Consider the following 15,429-nt stretch of genomic DNA (forward strand, 5'->3'; position numbering starts at 1 on the left):
ATCGGCCCTAGGGACCTCATTCCCCGGGGCTGTAAGTAATTAAAATAAGGAGGGAAGGGTGCACGCAGCCCCTCCCAGCCTTAAAAGGCCCGGAGGCCCCATGGTTTGTGGCCAAACTCAAATTTATCTAAACTTTAAAGGGAGGGGGGCTGTGCAGACCACCTTCCTGAGCCTCTAAAGACCCAAGGGAATTATTATTATTATTATTATATTTAAATTTGTAGAGCGCTCAGCTACCCAAAGGTTTCCCGGCGCTAGGAACATGACGAGTGTCAGGATAAAGAAGAGATGAGACACAGGGCCAATAATTAAGACAGCCTACTGATTAAATAACAAGGCTTTTAAGTCCTTGCGAAATTTGGTATAGCTAGATTCTGTGCGAAGGTGAAGGGGGAGAGAATTCCAGAGGGATGGAGCCAGATACGAGAAGGAGCGTCTGCCCATTCTGGCTCATTTTATCCTGGGTATCTGGAACTTATGCTGGTTGGAGGAACGTAGAACACATGGGGGACAGTATTGGTGAACTAGGGTTTTAAGATAAAGGGGAGCACTGCCAGAATTTATTCTATGCATATAGCACAGAGCTTTGACTTCGTGCGATTTTCAATTCGGAGCCAGTGGAGATTTCGTAGGGCAGCTGATGTAGAGGATTTGTTTGGTAGTTTACAGAGTAATCTGACCGCAGCATTTTGTACCACCTGAAGTTTCCGCATAACTTCCTTGCTGGCACCTAGGTACAAAACATTACCGTAGTCTAGTCTTGATGTTATTAGAGCTTGGACTACGGTTTTTTGTGTGTCCAGAGGAAGCATCCATATGATCTTCCTGAGCCATTTAAGGATGACAAAACAGGTAGAGGCAACTCTGACAACTTGTTGCTTCATAGTCATTTGGTCATCAAAAATGTTGCCAAGGTTGTGAGCGGTTTTGGAGGGGGAAGGTAGAGGACCCATCTGAGGAGGCCAGTGGTGGGGTCCCATAGAGTAGTATTGTTGCCAAAGAGAAGGAGTTCGGTCTTTCCCCCGTTAAGTTTGAGTTTGTTATCGTGCATCCATTTGGCAATGTCATTAAGCCCGGAACATAGTGAAGATGAGGTGGAGTGAGGATTTGCGGAAAGTGAATAAATGAGCTGGGTATCATCAGCGTATGAGTAAATAGTGAGCCCAGCTTGTTCCGCAATGGTGGCTAAAGGGCTGATGTACAGATTAAAAAGTAGGGGACTCAAAATGGAACCCTGAGGGACACCGTATTGTGATTTGTGTATTTCAGAGGTAGATGTGGGAGAGAAAACTTGAAAAGTTCTGTCAGAAAGAAAACTCGAGAGCCATTTGAGGGCCGGACCAGTGATGCCGCAGGAATAGAGTGTATTAAGAAGGATGGTGTGGGAAACCGTGTCAAATGCGGCACTTAGATCTAACAAAATAAGTGCCACGGTTTCTCCTTTGTCAACCTGACTACGTATGATCTCAGAGACACCTAACAGTGTTGATTCTGTAGAGAATCCTGCCCTGAAACCAGATTGAGAAATATGGAGAAGATTTATTGATTCAGTGTATTTAGTAAGTTGCATGTTAATGTGTTTTTCTAACATTTTTGAAAAAACAGGGAGAAGGGAGATAGGGCGAAAATTGGAGGGATTTTCCGGGTCTGCATTTGCCTTTTTTAACAAAGGAACTATCATAGCATGTTTCCATGCACTAGGGACCTCGGCTTCCCTGAGGGACATATTAAGCAGTTCTACAACTAGATTGAGGGTCAGGGTATCCAAAACATGTAGGATTTGCAGGGGAATGGGATCCATAGGAGAGCCAGATTTAATAGTACTGATGATATCACGTAGTGAGGTGATATTGAGAGGATTCCATGTTGCTAAATACCTGTTGGTGTTGCTAAGGGAAAGCTCAAGTGGGCCATGTTCAGGGGAGTTCATCGGTACGGGATGTTCAGGAGGAGTAAGGGTGTGAGTTGAGCCATCAAAGTCAGCATAGATATTAGCAATTTTATTAATAAAAAAGTCCGCTAAAACATTGCATTGTGTAGAATTCATACATGGGGCTTTTGGTTGGCATGAAATTCCAGAAAGTTCTTGCACGGCTTTGAAAAGTGCTTTAGGGTGATTTTGTGCATTCAAAATGGTCGAGTTAACATAGTCGGTCCTAGCCGTGTTACAAAGTGCATGGTATCTGGTTAGGGCTGATTTATACAATCGCTTAATGCAGGGATCATATTGAGAGCGCCACCGCCGCTCTAGGTTTTTGCATATGTTTTTAGCCCCGGGGAATGGGATCCCCGGGGCTTATTAAGGCTCAGGGTGCCAAGTAGTGTCCCTCCCCAGGGCTATTGAGGCTTGGATATGGGGTCTGCACTACCCTCCCCCTTGTTTTTGCCCAGAGGGATGAAATCCTTGGGGGACACAATAAACTCGGAGAGAGGGGCATGCGCCCTTCTCCCCTTTAAAATAAATGTGACCCCAGGGGATCCGTCCCCGTGCACAAATATATGTTTTTGTCTCGGTTGATGAGGTCCCAGGGGACACAATTGTCTTGGGGGGAGTAACCATGAGTTCCTCTCCCCTTAACATACATGGTTTAGCCTTGGGGGAAGGGATCTCCTGGACCTATACTGGCTCGGAAAGTGGGTAGTGTGCTCCCTCCTCTCAACATGTATGGTTTGGACCTGTGGTTTGGGGTGTGGAGCCATGCAGCCCCTCCCCTTAAAGGCCCTGGGGTGGGGTCTCCAGGGACCCTTCTGGCTCGGGGAAGGTGGTCATGTGACCCCTTCTCCTTTAAAAATAAAATGCCCAGGGCATGGGGTCTCCAGGGACTAAAGGCCAACCCTAAGCCGCGCATAGCCAAAGACAGTACATGGCATGGGCATGGCAGCCTGCGGGGAAAGGCCAGGCAGGCCCTGTGGTCAACCCCCTGATGCCAATGCCATTATAGGGGGTTGGCTTTACATACGGTAATAACATATTAATTTACATTACAAAAACCCTAGAAATTCACTGAAAAAAACAAAGGTTAAAGGGACTATAATTGGGTGAAAATATCACTTAAATATGGCATTTTAAAGAAACAAAACCACTGATATTCACCAGTTATAGTTATCTCATTAAACTAAAACTTATGTCCTAAAGTAACTATAACTCATTCCCTCACCATTCACTTCTAATTACCCAACCTGTTACATTACTCATGACATGCTCTACAACATCACTGATAACATCACAGCAACGTTTGAAATTACATAATCGATGAAAAACACTGTGCAAGTGCGCCCTATTTGTAATACAGCCCCAGATGTCATATCAGCACAATGAGTTGTGTTGTGTTGCGTTATAGCATTTCTATTGTTTGCAGCTGTCACCCATAAATGTGCACAGCAGTTAGGTATTGTCTACACGGAAAGGCTCAATCAGAGACAGGGTTCAATTAGAAGAGAAGAGACCAAATGTAAGTGCCTTCCAAAAAGTGCGTTGATCACAAATTAAAAGTGCTGCTGGAGTGTGCATTCTTCTGGCTAGGAAGATCCTAGATCAATCTAAGGTGCTTTCCGTGGTCTGATCAACAAGGTCAACCGGAAGAACAGCACAAGGTGGCACTTTTTATCAAGATGATGGAGTACCTAATATTAAATGTCTAAAATATGACATATCAGGATTTTAATAATGCAGTTTAAGTCTCACAGCATGTTCAAAAGTCTGAATAGCACCATGTCGATTGATTTTTGGACTCTAGAAATCCTTTAACTGAACCTCAATGGTATCTTCCAAATATTTGCAACAGTGGGGACGCAGACACATCATGTTCAGTCTGTTATGTAAAACGAACCATTACTAAACAATACTGGGTTTCACCTTTTTACTCAAAGCAAAAATAATGACACGAACCACCTTGTCTCTGGTTAAATAACATCCAATAACTGTCCTCTCCCAGATAATTAACACAATGTAATAACGTAATCTTGGACAAATAACAGCAAAGGATCAAAGCATCCTATATCAGTCTCTAAGCTCCAATACCAATGTAGGCAATCGTGGCTCTACACAACCACAAACATTAAAGAAGATAAACCAAACAACTTTTCACCAATCACCTTTTGTTGTTATAATGTAATGTCCTGGGTGCAGCCAGTATGGCCAAATGTGGCTCATGTGGTCACTGTGCCACAGGATACAAGCTGCCCCTTTCTGAAAATGAACCAACTTGTGTTCTTGTTCAGAGGAGATGTGGTCTAGCACTTCAGGCTGGAAGGTGCCTACATAGGAGAACAAAGTTCAGGCCAATGACAGCACCCCAGGACCACGCCGACTTTGAATGCATACAGCGAATGCGATTCACTCTCAACAATGACGTGATCAAAGACCTCCCAATTTACATCACGCCCTAGAAACATAGGAGCAGAAGGCAACTTATATCAGAACCAATAAAAACAAAGGTGCTTTGCTCACTACTATTGTACATGCAAGGCATGAAACCACTCATATATCTTATGTCTCACCAGCATGCAAGTAACTGTTCACATATTCAGGTTATTGTTTCAAACATTATTTTGTAGTTTTGAAGGAAATCTCACTGAGATTCTTATCTGAGTTCAACTCAAGGATAGTAATAAAAAAGCAGAAGTAAAACAAAATAAGTCAAACATGTTTCTCTTGTTTGCCCATTTATCACACGTGTTTATCTTTGTTGTGTTTTCAAGTGCCAAATAATATGTACAACCACCAAGTCACATTCAGGGTCTCAAAGTTCCATGGTGCCCCTCTGAGGGCAGTGTGGAGTCAGACTACTGTTAATAATTATGGACTGTCCTATTTTCTTTATTACTTAAATTTTCGTGATGCCCTCTTTAACATATGTTAAGAGAGGGTGGGCAACCCAATATACCCCTGCGGGTTTGGGCAAATGTAATAGAAAAAGGTACCTGCAAGGGTTTTATTCGCTAATTAATGTAATGTAATTAATGTAAATTAATCAAAGGGTACAAATCTTAATGATTTGTACCCTTTGATTAATTTACAAATACATAAAGAAAATTCTTTGATATGAAATCTTTCCCGTGTTGCTGTTAGTTTCTTATCTTTTTTACACATTTGTCATTGAAATAATAATTTGACAAATAGTTGTATTTGACTTGAATAATTGTACAGACTCCAAATTAAGTTGGATCAGATATATAACCAAATAGATCTATTAAGTCTGAGTTCTGGTAAGATAGCGAATAAAACCCTTGCAGGTACCTCTTTAACATATGGCAACATGTTTTGATCACACTTAGAACAGCATGGTTTGTAGGGTTTTCATCCTGCCGTTGTGGTCTGGATTGATAGAATGTGGCATTTTACATTGGGAACACCTATTCAAAATATCCATGATCTCATTATATTTATGAGACTATATTTATCTTAGGTTGGTGGCATACTTTAGTCATCCGTATCTCAAATTGATGGGAAAATAATTTGCAGTAAGCAAAGACTATGGAGGCTTTATGAAAACCGCCTATTGAAGAATCAGTGGATATGTTTGTGAGTGCATGGCCCCACTTCAAAGCATGTGTTAAATCTGTGCTTGCCAGTAAGTCATAAGAAAATCTTACGCCCAATAGATTGTATGGGAAGTAAATGTGGTTGAGTGTGGTCCTGTGTAGGAATATAAACGGAGTTGCATGACTTTTTAATATTTACTCTAATGGGCTTAACACTTGCTCTAGTGCATTTCTTTTCTGCGTTGGTCTGGAATGGCCGGCCTGGATCCTGCTACATATGTTTACATGTATGCTCCTCGTGTCAGATCACGTCACACTGTCATGGAGCCTATGTAGATCTGCCCACATTGTGGTGTTTGCTCATTAAATGAAATCCCATGAATCAGGCATTTAAATTCAAACTTCAGCAAGAGGTCAAGCCTTTTCCACCGAGGCCTGCACAGTGTGTTATGCTTTGTCAGAACATCTAATAAGCCATGTGTCAGTGGCCCCTTTTAGGAAAGTTATAAATGCTTACTTACATTGGAATAGCCTGAGCTTACAGTGCTCGGTGTAGCAGAGGAATTTGTTACACACGTTCATGCTGAATTGAATTGGTGGTGGGCAATCCATTGGTGTCACAGATCTATTTCCTATGTACTTTCCTTTAGGAGGGATTTGGTGGTCAAAATATTTGTTGTTACTGATGTTTGTGGAGGTGTCGCATATTTGTGTGGGTGGACACATGAGCCGTGATCATGCGCTACTGGATGAACTCTCACTTGCAAGAGATATTGTGTTGCACAAGGGGCTTCGAGCCCAACCATCGCTTACCATTTGTGAGCTTCATTGTCACTCGTATTTGCTACCTACTAATTGGACAGCGCAAGCTGGCTTTACCTTCTCTTCTTTTGGTTAGAACACGGACCAAGTACTGATTGCTGCACCTGGATTAGGGTCCTTCCACTTATGGCGCTGTGATTGAGATACTATTTGTATTTTCTTCCTCCTATCCCTACTGCCCTTGTTGCTTCTTACCCTCCCACCCACTCCTCGGTCAGCTTTTCCTTCCCACCCCCATGTCCGTGTTGCTTTTCCCTCCCACCACCCGTCTATTTTGCTTGTTCCCTTACCACCCCCACCCAGTCAGAGTTACTTATTCTCCTCCCACCCCCCTGTTCATGTTACTTTTTCCCTCCCACTCCCGTCTGTGATGCTTCTTACCATTCCCCACCCCTCCCGCTGGTCATGTTGCTTATTCCCATCCCAGCAATCTCACTCTCCCCTATCCGTGCTGCTTATTCCCATCCCACCTCCCATCCGTGTTGCTTAATGCCCTCTCACACCATGTCTCCAGCCATGTTTTTCATTCCCCTCCCACCACTGTGTTGTCCCTCTTGCTCATTCCCTTCCCTCAACGGCCATAAGACAAAATAAAAACAGGATGGTTCGGACAGCACGGGCCACTTTGTAGCCTTTTTCTTTACCCATCCCGTTCCCATCTCCTATCTGCCCTCCCTTCCTCTACCACCATCCGATTGGAAAAGCCAATAGATCGCTTCAAGGTGAGCCTTGCTGGCTTTTCCAATGCTTGTTATTTGCGTCTTTGCATTTGTATCCCTGTGATTAACTGTACAGTATTTCCACGAACTCCAAGGGAATATTGGGTTCTGAAATGTGACAAACCTGTCTGGGGTTGTACTTGTTATAACTGCCGTTGATAAATAAATGTCATCTTTATTTTATTCCTGCGTTTGGGGCTAAAAAATGGTGGCAAGGATGGGATCCAATGTTTAAAGGGCAGAAGAGTGTGGAGTAGCAGTGAACAGGGTCGCAACCCAACCTAGTTGGCTTTGTGTAGACAACGGTTGCATCGTTAGTGACGGGGTGGAAGGTAGAGACATCTGTGGAGGTGAAATGTGTGCTCTTCCTTTCAGGACAACGTGTTGATGGAGCCCAGTCTTTGGCATATCGTGTTGGGCAAATTGGGAGCCAAGAGGGACAGTGAGACTTGGAAGCCATTAGGCCACGTTGGCCGTTGATGGAGCCACAGCGCCACAAGCGATTCATTGATCGCAAGGATCAGCTGAGTGCGGGCACGTGGACATCGGCTGCACTCAGCCAGTGCAGTTGTACTTCATCGCTTGCGGGTGTGTTCTCTCCCGGCACACGGCTGTGAGCTCTGTGGGGAAGCTGCTCACTGCATCTTGTGTCAGCATGCAGCCAAGGAAAAAGGAGGGAAAATCACTTACCTCGTCTTGGGCCACATCAAATCTGACATCTCGGCAGGAAGGAGGAGACTACTGAGAGGGTGGCTGAAGTGTTAAGGGTGGAGTTTCAAGTGTGTGGAGGCAGCAAACAAAGAAGCAGTGGCAGCTACCGGTTAAAAAATATCGTGGGGGCTCAATGGCATCAAATTCACCATAAATACTGCCCTTTTCCCCGGTGTTCCAGGAGCAGGAATGGAAGGATTTCCTTCCTTCTCAGTGGAACGCGACTACAACCAATCCTGGAGCTGATCTCACCAGCGTGAGAGCAGCTCCAGGAGTGGTGGGAGTAGGCTAACCCAGGGCTCATTTTGAGGCTGGGGTCCTGTGCCAGCAATCCCACAGCCTTGGGACTTGCTGGGTCTACAGTGCGTATGTCGGGCTGGCCATAGGTAGCCAGCCAGCCAACCCGACATGAGCACTGAAAGTCGCAGCAGTAATCCTGAAATAGAAGGATTCAGCCTCGCCCCTTGCATCACGTTCTTGCTGGTCACAGCACGAGCTGGAGGCAAACAAAAATGGCATTATTATGCCATTTTATTTATGTGTGTTTGCCTGCTGCACTGGCAGCAGGCATAGCGATGGTCCTGCGCTCTTGTGGAGGAACCACCGCTGCTATGAAGTAGGTTAGAGCAAGAACTGGAGTCCAAGGTCAATTGACAAAGAAGAAGGACTACGTTCTCAAGGGAGAAGCTTTGTACCTGAAAAAGAAGGAAGCTGAGGCGGAGAACAGTGAGTAGTCATTGCGAAGGAGCTGTTTGACAACGGTGACTTCTTAATTTGAGTTCATTGTGTTTTTTGGTTGGACATTTTTATTTGTTCCCGTGTGTGGAATGAAGCATTTGTGAAGTGAATATGGCAATGCATTCGGTGGTGGCATCTTCCGTGTTTTTGCAGGAACCAGGGCCTCCAGTAATGTCATGGGAGAACTGGAAAGAAGCATTTAAGACGTATCTTGAGGTCATTATAGGGGAGGTGTTTGTGGCAAAAATAAAACTGGCCAAAAGGCATAATCCTGGCATAGAAGGCTGGAGGATTTTAAAACCGTGCCTATTCCTATTGGTGAAAGGGAAGAGAATGTGGACGAATCAGAATGTGATGTGGGATCTGAGGACGAGTATTTAAAGGTTATGGGAGCTTAGGAGGAAAGTTCTGGAACGAAGGTAAGCATATTTGTTGAAAGGCATACATTTTTCTGTTGTGCTTAATTATCAGGAGAGACCATTCAACAGTATGTGGCAATTTTAAGAACCCTAGCAGCCTTATGCAAATTCAGGGAAATGCACGACGAGATAATTAGAGATCAAATGATAAACAGAACATGTAATATGAAAATACAGGAAAAGTTGTTGGCTATGAAAGATCCATCTCTGAAAAATATAGCAAAACCTATTGAAAAAGAGAGTATCGAAATGGACAATGGAAAAGGGATGTGCTTTACAGAAAAAGGATAAGGATAGAGGTTACAATGGTTGTAAGCATTCACAAGCGACCATAAAAAAACAATGGTATAGGTGTGGCAGTATCAGACATTTAGCAGAGTCCAGTGCATGTCCATCTGCTAAAGCCAGTTGTCACAGGTGTAAAAAATCAGGACATTTCTCCAGAGTGTGGAAGGCGAGTTCTATGAATGGCAATAAATCTGCGATGAACTTACAAAATGCGGCTGCCCGAGGCCACCGCAGGAGGCCACTCAAGAGGGCGGCCCTGTAGTGCCATCAGTGCCGTGTCATGTCCGGTGTGGGAGGCGGGGCAAGGGGTATATTTGTCCCCCTCGCCACGCTGACGACCTCTTTGTCGTCGCACCGGACACGCGCGGCCGCTGCCTCGCGGGACACGTCGTCTCCCACCCTACCGCTTACCTGGCGTGGTCGGTGGTAGGAAGCATGGTGAGAATGTTGTAATCTTATTCTTTTTCGTTGCAGGCGGAGTTACAGGGCAATCTGGAAGCAATTGGATACAGAAGAGTACCTGTGCACTGCACATAGGGGTGCCAGAGCCAGAGCCCAGGAGCCTCATGAGAGGTTCCTGGAAACCGTGTCGGTGCCCCGTTTGTCCTTCGGGCGGTTGTGGGCCTGAACAACCGGGGGCTTGCCTTGCTGTGCTCCGCCCTGAAAGGGGCGTGAGTAATAATTGTCACGTGATCTGGGAGGAGGATCACCAGAAGGGGCAGCACAGATGGGGTTCGCCCCAGTGCTGCTTGGCTCATCAGGCAGGCAGGTGGCGAGAATGCTGCCTGCCCTTGGATCGCCCGTAAGATAACCCACCATATTACATAACGTTGTATGTAATAAACCTGCAGCAGTTTTTCCCAATAACAAATTTGTGTGGTGTGTATTTATTGGCTTGCATGCTAGGTGCTTGGGGGTGGGGAGTGTCGCCATGATGGTACTATGATCAAAGCAGTAAAACTGATGAGGTTGGAGACAACTACAGTGATAAGGTGGAAGATTTGGGAGTATTTGGTATTAACACCCAGGAGGAGGGAGTGATCGGAACTCTGTCAGGTGTAAAATCCTCCTAACTGTGTAATTGAGGTGAATGAAGTTAGTAACCAGACAACATTGCAATGAAAACCCCATTCACTGGCACACAGACCAATGTGGTATCAATAAATGCATACAAGGCACGACTGTGATTTTCTGTGTGGGCAAAACAGGAAAAACATGCACATTCACAAGAACTTATATCTACTAGCTGGGGAACATGTCTCTGAGTGTGATGGTCCTTCAAGTCAACCTCATCCCACAGAGAGACAGAATTAAAAAAGGCTTTGACAGTAGTAGTATGTTGTTTGTATTTGTATAGTGAAATGATTTTATTAAACGTAACTAACATACCTAGAAGAGGTACAGCATGCACAGAAGCAATGTAGCACGACTCGCATACAAACACGTACACTACTGGCTGCAGTAGTGTAAGCCTTTCTCATAACCAAGGCCACCGGAATTCTATAACTCTGCAACTACACCATTTCTGCATAACTCCTGGATTTGCCGCATCAACCAGATAATCGATCATCTGCCTCATAATCAGCAGATTTTAACAAAAACATTTGTTTGTAGCTCAAATCGTTTAAAAAGTTATTACAAAAATTTAGCAATGTGTTCCTGTGTGGTGGGAGGTGCTTTGCAAAGTTGGCTGGTCATCTTTCAGTTCCGTCCTGCTTTATTTGGTTGTTAGACTGGTACTATTGAGATGAAATATTGTGACAGTGGTACCAAGAGTGACAAGCATTGGCTAAGCCAATAGGTCTTGCCTATACAAGAGCTCTTGGCTTTGCCAATGTGTTTTAGCCATGTTGTACATGAGCGTGGCAACAGTGCAGCGTTGCTAAAAGTTAGTGGTGTATGTGTGTGCGTGTGTTTTTGTATTTATATAGCGCACTTCTACCCAGAGGTCTCGTATCGCTGTATTCATACCGCTGTGGAACCCATCCTGGCTTTCCTGGGAAATGTCCACTCCTGGGCACCCCCAAGGTGAAGCCAGGCATCCAAGCGCTGCTGGGGCCGTTGTGGCAACTAAGCAAGCTATTGCCCAGAGTCACAGAGTGGGACCCATGATTAGACTAGGCACCGAGGCGAGAATTATCAGGTCCGGGGAAATTGAGTCCAAGAGCCGCCGAGGTGGGAATTGAACCCTGGTCCTGGGCCAGACCTCTAGCCTCAGGGTCTGCCGCTCTAACCATTGAGCCACGCTTCTCCAGAGTAGAAGAGAGTGGCGCGGAGTGTCAGAGAGGGGAATGGCAAAAAGTGAACTAGAGCGTTGTGGGAATGGAAGAGAGTCTTATATATTGGAGTGGCATAACGTGGAGTCACGTGCAGTGGTATAAAGTGGAGTAGATTGGACTGGTGAAGAGTGCATTGGCGTAGAGTGTTGCAGTGTATAGTGGCATAGAGTATAGTGGAATAGAGTGCAGTGGTATAGAGCCCAGCAGCATAGAATTCAGCAGCGTACAATGCATCGTCGTTGAATGCAGTGGCATAAATTAGAGTGTCTCATAGTAGAGTGGCGTAGAGTAGGGTGGTGTAGAGTACAGTGGTGCAGAGTAGTGTGACTTAGAGTCGTGCAGACTAGAATATACAGCATAGAGTGCAGTGGCGTAGAGTGGAGTGCTGCAGAGTGCAGTGGCGTATAGTGCATTTGCATAGCATGCAGTAGTGAAGAGAAGAGGGGTGTAGTGTTCAGTGGTGTAGAGTGCAGTGTTGTAGAGCAGAGTGGCGTAGAGTGCATTGGCATGAAATACAGTAGTGAAGAGTAGAGGATGTGTAGAATTCAGTGGTGTAGAGTGCAGTGATGTAGAGTAGAGTGGAGTAGAGTGCATTGGCGAAGAGTAGAATGGTGTTGAGTAGTGGCATAGAGTGCAGTGGCATTGAGCACAGTAGTGCAGTGGTTTATAGTGCAGTGGTTTAGAGTAGACTAGAGTTCAGTGGTATGGAATGGTATAGAGTGCACTGATGTAGAGTGTTGCAGAGTTTAGTGACATAGAGTGCATTGAATTCAGTGTCATATAATGGATTGTCATAGAATGCAGTGGGATAGAATAAAGTGATGCATAATAGAATTCAGAGGTGCTGAGTACAGTAGCATAGAGTGCAGTAGCGTAGAGTGGTGCAGAGTGGATTGACGCAGAGTGCAGTGGCATAGAGTGTAGTGATACAGAGAGCGGTGGTGTAGAGTGCAGTATTGCAGAGTAGACTGGCGCCGAGTGCATTGGCATATAGTGCAGTAGTGTAGTGTAGAGTAGAGTGGCAGAGAGTGCAGTATTGCAAAGTAGAGTGTCATAGAGTAGAGTCGTGCAGTGTAGAGTGCAGTGGCACAGAGTGGCGCAGAGTGCAGTGGCATAGAGTACATTGTTTCAGTGTTGAGTTAAGTGGCGTAGAGAGGAGTGGTGTAGAGTAGAGTGTAATGGCATAGAGTAAAGTGGTTTAGAGTGCACTAGTGCACAGTAGATTTGAGTTGCATATAGTTAATTGGCATAGAGTTCAGTTGCATAGTGTTGAGTGTTACAGAGTGTATTGGCATAAAGGGCAGGGACAAATAGTTTAGTGTTGCAGAGTGGCATAGAGTGTAGTTGTACCAAGTAGATTGGAGTGGCCTAGACAGACGTGGTGTAGAATGCAGTGGCATAGAGTTTAGTGGCATGGAATGGTGCGGAGTAGAGTGGGGTATGCATGGTGTGGCAGCACACAGCCATTACAAACAATCATCAATTGAAATGACCATTACGTTTTCGCAGACATACAGTTTTTACTAATAAACCTATACAGTGCACAAATGATAATGTGTTGAAATGGCATCAGCTAGTGTACTGATCTGTTTTGATTATGTTAAAGTATTTGTTTCTAACACACTTCAGAATTAACAAAAATAGTGCTTAATTTGTGCGTTACTAATTCTGATATATTCTGAAATACTTCGAGTTCATTTAAATGTTGCTGTGTACTAGACATAAACCCTTTCCTACCCTCAGTATCCAGCAAGATTGTCACACTAATCCTATCGCTGTAGTCAGAGAAAAAAAAGTAAACACCAAGCTCTCTCAGGAGACAGAGCCTGAGATTTGACCTCCGTCTTTGAATGCACAGTAAATGTGAAATGATAAGAACAAGGTTTACAGGCCTGTTTACAGACAGGAGCAGTCGTGAAAGAATACAAAGGGAGTTGGTGTGAAAAGGCTTTGATCCTTTGGAACGACACACTTACCATGGACAGCCTAAAACAAATAAAGCCAGCAAAGAGAAAGCCAGAAAATGTGAGCTACAAACCACAAAGTCAATGGAAAGCAATGGGTGGAATGCATTGCCATTGAAGCTGTCTGAATATCCCCAAGATGTCTTTGGCAAACCAGACATTGCAGTGTCTGGTAGGCTTTGACCTAAAAATGAAAAAATTATGAAGTAATACTATCACAAAGTGTGTTGCATTATGGTGCATGGTTTGCCTTTTCTTGCCACATAATTTAGTCGGCACCAACACATAACATGGTCCTCTTGCCACATAATTCCAGTGGTCCTCCTCATAATAGAGAACTAGTACAAGCAGCGCGCGTTCTGCTCATATACAGACCAGATATACTTCAAGCAGCAGCAGGGGCTTACACTGAGTTTCATGTGTGCTAGTAGTTGCTGGTGGGAGGCACTGACACTCATTTTTGGGGGAACCAAATTAATTATCAGACTTAGACCAGAAGAAAAGAGACAAAGGCAGAAAAGGGAGAAAGATTAAGGAAAATAGGAAAACAGTGACAAAGGGAGAAAGTAGGGATGCAAAATGAGCCTTCAACAAGCATTGGCAATGCAAACAGGTTGGAATTATTAGTGACTCCACAGTCATTAATGGGGTGAGGCACCCAATGAGTATTTTAATATAAGCACTCCGTAGCCAGATCACGCATCCTGAAGCCAAATGGCACACAGACTTGTGTCATGCCTTTTGCCACTACAGCCTTTTCAGGCATAGTAGTTTGCTATGCAGCACCTGTAGTTTTGCTTTCTCTTTTGCATGCATTGGCCTACATGTTTCAGCATGCAAAGTGAAATGCAGGAATGTGAACAGACATCTCCATTTTCCTTTTAAGTTACCAACAATCCCTAGTGACGATGACATTTTAGGACTTTAATTGATTTCAAAGATCACTCCTCCCGTTAACTGCACACATTTCCCAAACCTGCATGGGTGTACGTGGAGGAAGAGATATGGGGTGTCAAGTCTATGCCAAAGGGATGAAGATCTCTTACTCAACCTATGACTTTCTTCCTACGCCCCCAATGTTTGTAAAATAGAAAACTGCTATTCTGAAATGGATTATGCAATAGTAAATGAGCGAGAGCACAATTCTGAGTGCCCGACGACAAACATACAGGCTTGTCGCAATACATTATCTTCCTAATGTGTGCTCAGTTGCCAGTGGATGCTTCTGTGCTGCGGCAGAAGGGCGTTTGTCTGCATGCACTATTTTGGTCTCCCTATTTCCAATAAAATTAATTACACATGCAAAGCTTGGCAGGGCTGGGGGTTCTTCGCATACCACGTGGCTTGCCTGATATATTTTTAAGATTAAAAGCATGGCTATTAATCAGAAGTGTCAGAGTTTCTATTGGGAGCGTCTAAAAGCGAACAAGTGTTCAATGTTTTGGTGTTTTTCTGTACACCAGTTACACTCTTCTACCTCCCCAAACACACACTTGTAGACATAATTGCAGAGACTTCCAACAAGGCAAATAGCTTGTTTTATTGTGCTAAATAACAGGGGGCCTGGTTATACAGGAGCAGAAGGCAGAAGGCATTACAGGTCCTTTTAGAGTCCCTTCACCTGATAGTTGGCAAGTACATAAATATCTTGAAGCTCAGTGGCTGTTTTTGAGCATGAGGCCAAACGCAACACATTCTATCAATCCCAGTGTGCCTTGCAATCGAAAACCTGGATATTGCTATGATAGCGAGTAGCTCCTCAAGAAGACCTTTTTTTCTTTGCATTCTGGGACATGTAGTCCCAACTTGTAATTAAAAAACAAAAGTCAAAAGTACATGTAGCAGAATGCAAAGAGTAAAACCCGGACATAATAAGATATAGTACCAGAGACAAGGGGAGAGAAAAGGAGAAACAAGTTTGTGGAAGGTGGTTGATTCGTGATTGTGAGAAGAACGAAGACCTTACAGAAACTTAGAACTCTTCGGGCTTATTTACAAACCTATT

At 44.3% G+C, this 15,429-nt stretch overlaps 1 protein-coding gene across 2 annotated transcripts in view; it reads right to left on the bottom strand.

Moving 5' to 3' along the window:
- Window positions 1-15,429, bottom strand: part of TMEM240 (transmembrane protein 240) — a 281,342-nt gene that overhangs the window by 39,381 nt on the left and 226,532 nt on the right. The gene's annotated exons all lie outside the window — the stretch shown is intronic.

This window comes from Lissotriton helveticus, chromosome 5_1 (assembly GCF_964261635.1).
Source record: "Lissotriton helveticus chromosome 5_1, aLisHel1.1, whole genome shotgun sequence".
In the NCBI taxonomy this organism is placed as follows: Eukaryota; Metazoa; Chordata; class Amphibia; order Caudata; family Salamandridae; genus Lissotriton; species Lissotriton helveticus.